This window comes from Urocitellus parryii, chromosome 10 (genome assembly GCF_045843805.1).
Source record: "Urocitellus parryii isolate mUroPar1 chromosome 10, mUroPar1.hap1, whole genome shotgun sequence".
NCBI classification, from domain to species: Eukaryota; Metazoa; Chordata; class Mammalia; order Rodentia; family Sciuridae; genus Urocitellus; species Urocitellus parryii.
The window spans coordinates 54,224,410-54,230,409 of NC_135540.1; positions in this window are offsets into that span (position 1 = coordinate 54,224,410).

The following is a 6,000-nucleotide window of genomic DNA, read 5'->3' on the forward strand; positions in this document are numbered from 1 at the left end:
CTACACATATACATATTCATTTTAAATTAAATCTGGAGATTGCAAACTTGGAGTTCTGTGTAAACACCAATTTCTCTTAATCTATTTAATTACTTTCTAGGTACTTTACTCTGACCCAATGGAAAAAGATGTCCTAGATTTTCTAGTTTTACTTTTGTCTTCAAAGAATATTTTTCTAACACATTTATCAGAGTTTTCAAACCAAGGAACAATTGAACACTATTGTAATGTGGGTATAATATCCAGGATGTTTAAGTTTTGATAGGAGCCATAAATGAGGTACAAATCAACTGCATACATCCAGCTAGACGTGTTTAAAAACACAATAAATGCTTCTTCAACTAAATATTGTTTAGGTAGTATCTTGCTTTGGGATTATAGATCTGATGATATTCATCTCGATTTTGTTATATCCCAATGAGTGTCCATACATTTAAAGTGTGCTACAAGCTTTTCAAACAAAATGTAAAATTCTACTGAAAACCTATCCATGATTTTGTGGTGTAAAAATGGAGTATGTATATTATAGATACTAGTTAGGGAAAGTTCTATAAAGTCAGACATTCACTAAAGGGTTAGAAATACTTGTCTAGAGACTGTCGGCATGAACATTTTAAGTCTCTACAACTAAACAAGAAAAATCCATCAATAGAAGTGCTGCTTAGGCCAGACAAAAGCTTATTATTTTAGATAAAAAATACTTTCAATTTTGAATATTACTCATAATTCTTTCTCCATTTTTCTTTAAGTAGAGCAATTTCCTTTTAAGTGGAAGTAGTTGCATCTTCACATCTATTTGAAAATGCAATTAGATAGAAATATAATACAGTACAGCTGGAAAATGAACAATCCATTTTTCCTCTTCCTAGACAAGGTCACACTGCTGAGCACACTCAAGTTAAGCGTGATACAGAAGTTAAGCCATAAATCCAATGAGATGGAAGACTCTGGCACCCAAGGCACAGGCAAGGCCCAGTGTCAAAAGGGCTCACACTCAATTCTCTCTGTTTCATTTAAAAACACTCAGTCCTTATTAACAAATAGCCCCTCTCTTGGAAAAAAAAAATTGTAGGATTTTACAGTCAGATAAACAAAAGACACTGTCATTTTTAAACCAAAACATATTTAGGGAAAAATGTAAGTGAAACTAATTTGCTACATATGTTTTATACATACAGTACATAAGGGGGTTTCTCCAACGCCATATGGAAAGCATCTGAACTTGTAAGACAATGACCTTCATAAATCACTCTAGGCTCCAACTCCAAATTATGTCTTGTTCCCTCACTCATGGGATAGTCACTATATCTCATATAAATTCATTATGTTATATGTGCACAATAATCTATTTCTACCTTTATAAGGAATGATGTCATAACACAGAGGCAAAGTTTCCCCCCCCCAAAAAAAAGGGAACAAGCTCTCCCCACCAGATGGGCCTACCTATCTAACAGCTTCTCCAAACACAGTGTGCTCCACAAAGTATACTGTCCATGCTCCTCACAGCAAAAGCAAATTAATGGAGAAAGAACAAAATAGTTTCTGACCCTTCCTGATTTCTTCTTCTTCCAAGGTAAATATCTAATAAAATAGCCTTACATATTTCCACATACCTTGCCTTTAGATATTTCCCATTTATACCATTAAAAAGAAATCTATGGAGTGCCTAGTTGTTGTGTTTTTTTTTTTTGTTCTTGTTTGTTTGGGTTTTTTTTTAGTTCTAGATGGACACAATACCTTTATATTATTTGTTTATTTTTATGTGGTGCCAGGGATCTAACCCAGTGCCTCACACTTGCTAGGCAAGCGCTTTACCACTGAGCCACAACCCATGCCCTGCCTAGTTATTGTTAATCTGTGATCAATCACCAGCCATGGTTCTATCGGAGTTTTCTCTTCACAAATTCCTTGCCATGACAAAGGTTTAACTTAAGGAAGGAGTAAATTTTGCCACTGGATGGTAGAGGAGGACAAGCAAATACATATTTTTCACCTTCCAGCCTCTTTTTTCATAGAAAGTTGCCTCTTACCACTTCTTTCCTGATCCAATCTTTCTTCTTTCTGTAGGTGAGGAGCACAGATTTATCTGTCCTCTCAAGCACGTGTAACTCCTTAAGGAAATGAGCACCGAGATAAGATAAATGTAGTTTCTTAGTCCTTCTTCCTTATGAACATTCAAATTCTCCAATCCATAACCTGAAATGATAACCACAAAAAAAAAAAAAACATGTGTAAACCTATATGAGGACTATTTTTCAGTCCTTTGAAATTGTCTCCCTTTTCCTACTTTTAGTTTTCTCTTTCACTCTGGGTCAAGGATCAAGCACATAACATTGAGGAAAGAAAAGGTCACAATAAACACGTTGAATGAATTAAATAAGCATTAATGGCTAGAATGAGGAGTTATTATCAGAATGACAACATGGAAAAATTGCACCACATCTACAGTGGGCAGCTCTACAGAAAAAAAAAAAAAAGGACATTTCAGAATTGCTGGGGTAGGGTGAGACTATTAGAGCCATGTACAGGCTAAAATATCACGTCTACAGGCTTGACCAGGCTAGAAAAACAAAGTATGCAATCTCTGACCTGGAAGCTAAGATCTACTGAAGAAAGAAAAGTACAGTAGGAAATATGGGATCCAAATGAACTCTAACTGCTATGTAATACTACGTGTTGTTAAAAATAATGTGAGAGGTTCAGAAAGAACTCGAGAGAAGTAAACTACAGGAACATCCAAAAAAACAAAAGTATCCATCACTAATACTCAAATTTTGCATGAGACTATCAGGAGTATAATGTTTGGTTGTAAATTTATACTTGAACTTATCTGTTATCACTTTTTAAAATATTGCAATAAAATATTAAGACCTTAATTCCTAATTACTGAAAGTATACTGAAATGCCTAAATTCATTTAATTAAATGCACATAACACCACACACACACACACACACACACACACACACACACAGATTACTAAGTGTAAAAAAGTGCTCAAAGTCTGATTTTTCTAATGTATTGATTTTCTTCCCTTGAAAATTAAATCTCAAAAAACTGAAAGCACCTTAATGCTTCTGTTTTTTGAATTATCTACAGGAAATTTTAACACTATTAAGAATAAGTAAGTTTGTACTGAAATGCTACACTAAATTTTATCTTACAAAGATATTGACCCTATTTTGAGAAATTTAATATAATACTGTATTCCAAATAGTATCAATAGTACTTATGAATTTTATTTTGCATACTGGACATATATTTATAAGATCAAGCCATTAAATTTATATATGTGTTTTTATAACCCCTTATTTAATATTACTTTCAAAAACAGCAACTATCTTTAATCATTTGATAAAATCACTGTATCTTCCTCCATTTCTGGCTATGAAGGAGTGAAAGGTCTAGAATTAACCTCTTACTATAAATAGCTTGAAAATAAGACAAAATAAGAAAATGATTGTTTTTAGACATGAACAATAATATAGGATGGTGATCCCTCAGAAAAGAGAAACTAATGGAGTGATCCTACAGTTACCCCAGATTTTGTCTGGATATAATTTTAGCCCATAGTCTAGAGAAACAAAATGCAAACAGAGCCCAGAAAATTTTCTGAGTAAAGAAGATAGAGTTCGGGGAAGCAAAAATGCCTAGAATGTGTAGGGCAGAGTTCTGAAGAGGAAGAAAATGTTCTAGAAATCTGCAAGAGTTTCCTGAGACCAGCCCAGTCAAAAATTTCCATGTCTAGAATATAACACCATGAAGCTGAGAAGAAAATAATTTCCAGGAAGTTACAACCCAAATGATTCTCGGAGTTCACACAGCTGATAATCATCCAGGTTTCACAATTCAAATTTTAAAAAATCTCATTATATACACACATAATTGAGTAAAGAACCCCAGGTGGTTATTCCTTAGTACAGGAAGCTTAATTAGCTTTAGAATAGAGATTACTCTATACTTCCCTCACAGAGTTTTTAAACAAACCATGAAAGGATCAACCTGACCCATAGGATCAACTTGACCCTGTCAAAACAAAGTCCAACAATTTTAAATATCATAACAAAATCAAGTATTCAACTATTTAAAAACTTCACAATGCTTGGCATCCAAAAAATTAAGTCGTGAAGGCTCAAAGTTTCTTTCAAATTTGATGAAAACTACAAATGCACAAATTCTAGAATTCAACAACCATTAAATAGAAAAAACTCAAAGTAAATTACACTAATATGTAAAATCAAATTGCTGAAAATCAGTGATACAAGAACAATCTTAAAAGCAGCAGGAGGGAAAAAACACTAACAGCACAGAGAAACAAAAATTAAAATGATAAGCAGACTTCTTGTTATAAACCATGCACACTAGAAGACAATGGCATATTTGAAGTGCCAGGAGGGGCAGGGTCGTCATGGAATATATATTCAGCAGACAAAAACGGAGCCAACTTGTTGCTAGAAAATTTATACCATGAGAATTATTAATGGAAGGTCTTTGGACAGAAGAAAATAACACCAAATGGAAGTATGGATCTATACAAATGAATGAAAAATGCTGAAAATGATAAATATGTGGATAAATATTTTAAGACCCACTATTCTTATTTTAAAATTTTTCTTCAAAAGTTAATTATCAAGGGAAATACAATAGCAGTATAAACACTATAGTGTTTATAGGATAGGCAGAAGCAACATGAAATCAGTAGCACAAAGGATGGGAGAAAAAAAATTAAGTAAACTGTTATAAGCTTCCTCCATTATATGTAAATTTGCTTAATGGTTTTGAAGATAAACTGGTAAGTTAAATATGCATATTTTTAAAAAACTTCACTCAAAAGGAAATCAGAGAAAATACAGGAAAGTAAAACTCATGAAATTGGGACAAATAGAAAACAAATGGTAAGATAAGAGATTTTAATACAATGATAACCATAACTCCTTTAAATATAAATTGTCTAAACACTCAAATTTAAAAGCACAGATTTTTCAGACTAAGTTTAAAAAAATAAAAAGACTCAACTATATGTTGTCTATAAGAAACTCACTTTAAATATAAAGGAATATCCAATCTGAGAGTAAAGGAGTACAAAAAGAATATACAATTCAAACACTATTCATAAGAAAAGAATATTGGCTAAATTCATATCATGCAAAGTAGACTTTACAACAAGGAATAGTACCAGTGATTAGAGCAGCATTTCATTATGATAAAGAAGCCTATTCATCTTTATGACATTACAATTGATAAAACAAATAGAAAGTCAATAGAGAATCACTTTTCACTTGTTGGCTAAGATCAAGTGAAAATCGAGAGTGATAGAACCGATATTTTCAATCTCAACCCTCTGTCTTTTATTTTCTCCTTTTTTAGTGTCTTTTACTTCATAAATTATTTTCTCAATTGTCCCATTTCTTCCATTGCTAGTTAACCGCTTGTTCCTTCCCCTTTAGTCAAAAACAAGCTCAAGATTTCTAAGGCTAAACTAAAATTACTTTTTTGCCCCTATTTTCTTCCTTGAGGCCCTTCCTCTTTCCTTCATTTTCATAATCCAGTTTTCTGGAAGTGTGGCCTAGTCCTTCTGGAGGTCCTGAGGACTCTGAGCCTTCTTTTCCTAACCAGACAAAAGCAGGATGCTCCCTCAGAGGACCCAGCAGTGAGCAATCTGGTAGCATCAAGCTGCCAAAAGGGACAAAGTAAAATCTTTTAACTACTGGTTTCTATTAGATGCCATCAGTTAGGTCACCCTCTTTTATTGAAGATTCAAATGAAAGTTTACATAATTATAACAATTGAAATTTTATTTGTCATTTTCTACCTAAAAACCTCACTAATTTATTGATTCATTGCTGATGACCATCTAAAGAGAATCTCATTATACGCATGTTCAATCAGTAAACACAAATTATAACTCATGTGCACAAGGATGATTTCAGAATTCAATCCAGCTAACTCTTCACTCTTCAACTTTCACCAATACAATTTCCACCCCCAGACCTCATGAGAT